Here is an 8,332-nt window from a genome sequence, read left to right as displayed (position 1 = left end):
TTCCTGCTGGAGCCCATCTGATGGCCCCAGTCTCCTCCATCAGGCTTTTCTCTTCCTCCACTCCCTAGGCTGGATGGAATGGAGTGAGCTCTGCTGGGGCAGCAAGAGCAAGAATTACTGTATTTAGTGTCATTATGAAACTGGGGCAAGAAGCAGACTAGAGCATGGGAATATGTACACACAGAAGATAAAGTCAAGATGTATCTTCTGGATACATCTCTAAGTCCTCTAACCATAATTTGAGGGACTCTGGGAAGCATACTGGACACTTGCTGTGATCTTACACCCCTCCATTAATGCCTATTTCTAGGCATCAGGGAGGACAGCAGTGAGACAGTTTCCCTCACAAGGCCACCCTTATGACCTTGTAGGCAGGACTGAGTGGGTGAGAATAGGGAAGAAAGAAAACACCATTAGAGAGAAAAAGAAAAAGCCAACTTCTGAAATCTTAAGAGTTATCCTAGTAGGGTCTCCTTTTATCAACAGCACAGATGCACCATTATCAGCAAGTAGGCACCAGAATGTCTATGTAGTGCAGGGGTTTTCATCAACAAAGAATTTAGTGATCTTCCAGGAGCATCACTGTGCTATTTTGAACACCTTTTCACTTGCTACATGGCCTGTAAGCTTGTCACTATGCTTTAGGGAGCACTCACTACAAGGAGGTTGCATGAAGACTTTTCTTATAGTATTCAGTTCACCTTCAGCACTTCAAACAGACCATGACAAAAACTGGATCTGAAAGTGGATGTGCTTGCACTGTGTAACATGATTTTCAGTGCCACTCACACATGATTTAGACAACATCATCACAGATTAAATATACCAAAATTCAAGGATAGGCTACTTTTTTATTACATCCTTTGGCTGTATGAGACTTAAAGGAAGACTGGATAATGGCAGTGACTCTGTTATAAGAACAGAGATTGCAAAAACCTCAGAGGCAAAAAAACCCCAACCCAAAACAGGGAAAACATACTGCAAGGCATGAAAGAGATGCAAAACTGCTCAGAGAATATAAAAATTATTACAAAAACCAAGCTATTTACATTATCTGTAAATGCCTCAATCTGTTCAGTTATTTCTGTTTCAAGTTTTCTTTCAGTTCTGTAACTTGATAATGCCACAAAAAAGCAACCTTTCTCCATAATACATTCTCTAAACCATTTCTTCCCTATGCAGGGCTCAAACATCTTCATTCAGTGCCATAACCTGGCCTCAACGAGCCATGAAACACACCCTGGCTCACAACCCTGCAACACAGCACTCACATCCAGAACCTCATCAAAAACTCATTTGTGCCAACGGAAGGTCACCCTCCTGTTTCACTGCATCATTAAAACCACTTCCTCTGACTATTGAAAAGTGCAATGTTTACTTGTAACCACAGCACTTTGAGCCACTAAACCCAGGAAACATCATGGAAATACTCACATCTATTAATAGACCATTAAGCATATGGGAAAAATATGTCCTGGGGCTGATGCATAGTATCAAAAGTCAAGACACATGAAAGTAAAGCCCTACTGGCTCCTTTCCCCTCAGGAGAGGGAAAGGAGAACTAGAAATCATCCACCATTTATTTTGGAAGCCATAATTTGCTCACTGTTTATCAATGTTTTAAGAGGCCCAACAGCACACTCCACTTCTCTCCCTGAGGTTTCTTTCCCCTGACACAGAGAGGGTCTGCACACACACACAGATGCCACATTCAACACAAACAAGGGAATGAAAACTGGCAAGATGCAGGTAAGTCACCAGCAAAAGGCAAAGGAAAACTCTCCCCATTTTTGATACCACCCTCCCATGGGAAGGGAAATCAAATCCCTTAATTTAAAATATGTTAAAATCACAGTAATGATATGTGGATAAACACTGCAATATGTCCTGTTTTCCCTTCTGAGACAAAAGGAAAGGTCCTTTCTTGGGTGATTTGTCATGCAGCAAACTTAGGAGCATAAAAAATACTTTTGTTTCACATGGCTGGAGTTTTTTCAAAATTAAGTTTAATTTACTCCCAATATAATTGGATATTGAAATTTTATTCCAACTCAACAATCAAGGCTAGTTTATTCAAACAGGAGTATTCCAGCTCTCACTTGGAGCTCTGTCTGGACCCCTTCAGAACTCCTGCTGTGGTTACAACCCCTGGCATGCCACAGCACCTTTGGAAAGTTTGTGTATTTCTGTTTTGATTGTAGCCACATGAAGAATTTCAGTATTCCACACCCACGAGCAAAATTTATTTCAAACTATAAATATTTGAATGAGCATTTTTCTGAATTAAAGCAGAGCCTTGATAACTACTGCTTGGCATGAAACAGGTAATTTGATAATGCATATGGATTGAACTGGGCAAGGCGTAGTTGCAGATCTTCCTAAGCGAAACAAAACCACAACACATCCTCCAGCATCTGGCACCAAAACAGACAAAATTGTACTAACTGTAGTAGTGCTACCACTGTTTTCTTGAAGATTTTTTGATATGCTTTTACAGTGGCATCCACAAATTGATGTATGGTATCATGTACTTTTATCTAACACATCCATTGCCATCCTATCAAAATCTCAGGTAGAAGTGATAAATTCTCACTCATGTTATTTATTGAAATCACTACTAGGAAAAAGAAGTATCTAAGAGAAACTGTTCAACAAAGAAAGCTAGATTTATGAAGCTTCATTTCTTCTAAACTGGTTGAATGCACAACACACTTGTGATGGTGTTAAGGTTATGGGGCATAAAATCTATTTTCATTTTTGTGCAAGCAGATGTATTACCATGCACAAAGCCACCAAGGCACCTGACTCTGGCATGAAGTAACAATGCAGAAGACACCCCAGATTAAAATGCTCATCATATTACACCAAGTTAATACATATTCCATGGACTGGTCCTCTTGGAAAGCAAATGCAAGCACACAGGAATGCAAAACAACACATGTAATTACTACTGAAGGGGTTGACTTTGAAAGCTCAGAAAATTTCATCTATTTCTGTACTCAAAATACAGAAAATAAGAGTTCACAGATTTTTCACAAACCAGAAAAAAGTGATTTGAATGTCCAACACTGCATTAAATGTATATTTACTTTTGTAAGGAAAAACAAAGCTCAAAAAGTTAAACATTATATGATGCACAGGAAACAATCTCTTCTGTTAAATCATTAGAAGAAATTGAGTTCAACATTGTTTCTCCAACTGGTCCAATCAAAAAGCACACACCTGTAACACTGGAACACAAAAAAGTTGCATTTTACACATTGTAAAGGAATGAATATAACAAAAGTGAAACATTAATATGAGAAGGTTGCTATTGGCATCTTTATGCAGAGAAAAGTAACATGAAAACACAGAGAAAAAACAAACTTTGGCACACAGAGAAAAACAGATTAAAGCAAGCTCATGCCTAAGCCAACAGCTACCACAGCACAACTGTGCAAACCCTGCACAACATCAGGAATACCTCTTCTATTCATCACTGCTTTGGAGCTCCTCACTGAAAAGCTCCTAAAACAACAAATACCTGCTGTGTAACTGAAGTTGATGCAAAGATCACAGAAATGCTTTATCAATCTCGGCAAAGCAGGCGTTTGTCTGCAGCACCTCAATACTACAGGAATAATCAGCTCCCCCTCGATCAAAGGAAAGCAGACACAAACACATGAAAGAAGCAGCAAAAGCCTTCAGATATTCAAGCGCACAAGCAAAACTGATGTCCCAGAATTTAGGGCAAAACGGTTTGATCTGACATTTGGCAAACAAAGGTGACACACACAAATAATACATTAAATGAAAAGAAGCACAATACTTCACAAAACTTCAGATCACAGAGGGCATAGATATTAAATAATTATAGGAAAGTGTAACTACTGTGGATAATGCATTTAAGAGCTACAGGAAGAAAATTACAAAAACCAAGAATGTGACCAACAAGCATTTGAATATATTAGTTCATTACAACTGCAAAAAGCCCAAAATGTACATGCATTATATATGTGCATACACAGAGGACAACTCAAAGCTAGAAGTAATTCCATATGAAACATTTAGATTGCTATTTAACTACAACAAGAAGTACTTTACTAAGATTCCAACAACATTCAGATCCACAGAGAGTGCTAGGGTTTTAGGATCTTGACATCTTCATGAAGAAGCTGTCAAGATCCTGTCATGTTTTTCTTCACAAATTAAGGAAAACAATAGTGTATTATTTGAATGACAAAGTCTGTCAGATGCATTAGTCTTTTAAACAACATAACAATAATCTTGAGAGTTTTTTAATGGTTAGATGGATTTCCACTTTGTGAGACCCACTTATCTTTGCACAGTGACACATCATCATCATTAATCATTGTGGAGATAAGCCACAGTGAAAGGTATTTCTAAATATCCAAAGTCAGCCCAGGGTAATGTGACTACCCAAGATTTCAAGTCACTTTTTTCACTGGGTGAGCTGCTTGAACACAAGTACATTGGGAAAACTGATACATACCATGTTCCTACATGCACTAATTCCAGGCACAGAAAATACACCAGTAATATATCAAACTGTGATGAAAACATCAAACAGGAGTCAATTACAGCCAAATAACTCAGAAATTATGTAAAATGACCTAAAACAGGCAAATTAAAATTAACCCTGTTACAGTACTGAACTTTGCTTTTGATTGCTCCAATAACCTTGGCTGAACATTATTATTTCTTCCACTATTTAAGCATATTATCCAGATTTCCCCTCTCATCCAGTAGATGTCTACAAGAAAGTTAAATCTGAGTGTGTAATACAAGTAACTAAATGCAGTTAGCATTCCCAAAATTTGCATTAGCTTCCTGATCAGCTTCATCTCTCTTCATCTTATAAATAACTGGACCTGCACAGTCCAGTTATTTATAAAAACTCCATAAAACAGTATCTTAAACAAAAAAGCATTATATAAATTGATGTAGAATCTAAACTGAGGATTACTGCTTCTAGGATCTGCTCAACAGCTTGAGCCAGTCACAAAGGGCTGGAAGCTGCAATGCCCTATCAGAGAGCTGGTGCAAAAACCTGATTTCACAAGGAGTGGTCAAGATAAGTAAAAGAGAACAGCCAAACAAGCTACTCAATAATCCTGACACTGGGACCTTCTTGCAAAGATAAAACACACAAGAAGGAAATCAGATGTTTTTTCCAATCATCTAAGCAGTCCGGAATTGAACAGAATTTAAAGCCTTGCTTTGTTCTGTAGCCTTAGAAAGCATTTATAAGTAAATGCCAGACATAAGATTTTTTTAAGAATTTCCCCTGTCAGTTTTGGTCCACATACATTGAATGACTGATAACCAAAAAAGTTATAATTGTATTTTATTTATTCATGAGATTTTAAAAAGCTTTACTACATAAATCTTCATACAGTATCATCACACAGGATACATCGTTTCATTTACATTAAATACAAACATACTTCTTCAATTAGCACATCTAGAAATAATTACCTAATGTTAAAAAAAGCATTCCTGATGCCTTTCCACTGCTATGGATACACCAGCCACCAAAGCAAATGGAGCTATGTGACACTGTACAAAGCTGTCCTATAAACACTAAAGCTTTCAGATGCTTTACTTCCCCAACCTGTGCATTTCAAGTGATACACCTTCCTTTTACTGCTGCAGCCCTGGAATTCAAAGGCAAGACATTTTTCTTCAGTGCCGTTTAGTGAACTTTACTGGAAAGAGGTTTGATTTTGCTTTTTTAAGGACAAAGCCAATACTTTAAATACTGAAACAGTAACCTTGAGATGTATTATACTGCCCTGAACTAAAGCCAATAGTTGCAAATGGTAATATCACATGAAAAGCAGCACATGAATTAACCTTGGGGATAAACAACCTTGAGTGTCCATATATGAGAGACAACATTACAGTACAAAAAGAAGAATGTAAGTACACGTTGGTTAAATCATTTTGGCCTATGAGAAATCACTTGGAAAAGCAATGAGATCAAGAAGAAAAACCCACACAGTATTTTTAAAGGCATCCACACATTAATTCCTCTCATACAAACTGGTTTTGTGATATACAGTCTAAGATGGCACAATACATCATTTTTTCTCTTAAATTCTATTAGGCATGATCATGTTTTCTATAAGGAAAAAACCCAAACAACCAACAAACACATCCTACTCTGAAAATCAAAGTGTCCAGTATTTCAACCTCCTAGCACATACTTTAAGCAAATCTCACCAGGCAATAAAAAGGAAGACAAGAGATTCAATACTGAGCCATTTGTCCTTCAAATGCTCTTTAGTCATTACCTTTACTACAGACAGCAGCAGCAATAATGCCCACATTTTGGTCACCTAACACTCCCCCTGACAAAAAGATTCCTACGGTGTCTTCTCATGCTATTGTTTGCCTCATGCCTTTGATTTTTGGCAAAGGGATATAATTGAGCTCTGCAATTATTATTTTCTTGTACCACAGAATTTTGCTCCTTGTTTGCAGAATTAGAAACAATTTAACAATATTCTCTCCTCAAGCAGTAAAGAGAGGCAAAAAAATCCATTATTGCAGGCTTGCATGTTACAGCTTGGTCTGGGCAGACAGTCTGAAGTGCTTTGCTTGCACTGCCATCCTAACAATTCCCCCAGCACTGGAGGATCCTACAGATCAAAGCTCAGGTGCTGCCAGAGAACTACAGTTTGGGAAGGGGAACGGTGGCTACAGTCACTGCCTGCTGTTGGCAGCACCCTTTCGGAGAACAACACCGTGGGAAAGAGCATTTTACTCTGGAACAGAGAGGTAAGGTTCTTCCTATGCCTAGGACCAAGACAAGGACTCCAGGACCAAGGCATACATATAAACATGAATTTATATGAGAGAGCATCATGTCCACGTCCACATTAATGATGCACTTTAGTAGCTGTTGTGCTTGTTACAAAATTGGCAAGTCACACAAAAAAGAGCCTCATTCTCTGCTGCAGGAGATCAAATGCCATCCATACTGCTGTCTGTAACACACCCCACACACAGACAATCTTTTACACCACGTCATGTATTATCTTCTAGCAGACAATTCAAATAATGAATTTGGCCAAGACCACTCTGTACATACTGCCTTCCTTGGGTACTAGTGCTCAAATGCCAATGCTTGGCCACAGGTAATGACACCTGTCTGTGCCTGTCCATGCCCTACAATATGTGACCCATTTGATTCTCTCTTTAATTAGAGTACATGCTACCTTTTCTATGGATTCCCAATCTCATACAAGGTGAAAAATGGTGAAAAATAGATTATGTACTGGTCAATATAAGGAGTGAAGGCTTTTTGCAACATTCACTGGAGAAGTTACAATGTATAAACTAAAAAAAAAACCAAAACAAACAAACAAAAAAAACATAAAAAGAAAAATGTCTGGGAAGAGTGCAAGTGAATATTGGGAAGAATTCCCTATGCTTTAGACAGGAGGTTTAAAAAAATCCTCACAAATATGAATTCTGAGCATTAATTTCCTCCTGTCTTCCATGTGAAATACTAAGAAATGGAGACCCAAGTCCTAGAAGTGCCTGACTACTCAACAGCAACAGCCTCACAGCAAAAGCCACAACTGTTCAGCATGTGGAGAACGGTGAGGAGCAGCAAACACAGGTGTTCCCAGCTCCTTCCTTGGCTCCTCACACTGTGTTACCTCGGAGAAGTCAAAGTCTCAGATTCCCTCTCCATAAATTTGGAAGAGTAATCCTTCTTTATCTCCCAAATTAATTGCAAAGCTACTTTTAGTCACTACAGTGGCTTAGGACAAACGGGGAAATTAATTCCCTCTTATGCACCAGGTTCAGATGGTTTACCATCCACAAAGCAGAGGCTCCATACCAGATAATTAAGGTAAAAGTGTAATGAGCACCTGCATAACACCTTAATCACCACTCATCTCACACGGAGCCCAGGGGAAGTCAGTCATGCGAAGGAGGAGCAGCCAGACCCACCCCAACACCTACATGTGAAGCCAAGAGCCAAGGTCACGACCACCAGCCTCAGCCCCAACACCTCACGGCGCTGGGGAATTGATCCCATGCCAGGTGCTGTTCCCACATGCAGCACAGCAACCTCCACACATCTCACACATCCTTTTCATCCTCGGAAATGAAAAGTTGTGTTCGCCGAGCAGCGAGGAGGGACCTTAACCAGGAGCCGTGCCTATATAAGGGCTCTGCGTGCGGTGTTCACGCCCGATACCCGCTCAACCAGTTTGCTGCCCGGGCTGGGCAGCACCGGCACAGGCAGGCCCAGGCACCGCCGAGCAGGAGCTTTACAAATCGCTGCCTCCCCGCTCTGCACTTCGGGGCACAG

The 8,332-nt window shown here is 39.5% G+C and overlaps 1 protein-coding gene across 1 annotated transcript in view; it reads right to left on the bottom strand.

Annotated features, from left to right (window-relative positions):
* Positions 1–8,332, bottom strand: part of MAP7D2 (MAP7 domain containing 2) — a 79,941-nt gene that overhangs the window by 70,360 nt on the left and 1,249 nt on the right. The gene's annotated exons all lie outside the window — the stretch shown is intronic.

The sequence above is a fragment of the Geospiza fortis genome, unplaced genomic scaffold (genome assembly GCF_000277835.1).
Source record: "Geospiza fortis unplaced genomic scaffold, GeoFor_1.0 scaffold285, whole genome shotgun sequence".
In the NCBI taxonomy this organism is placed as follows: Eukaryota; Metazoa; Chordata; class Aves; order Passeriformes; family Thraupidae; genus Geospiza; species Geospiza fortis.
This window is presented reverse-complemented; position numbering and strand designations above follow the sequence as displayed.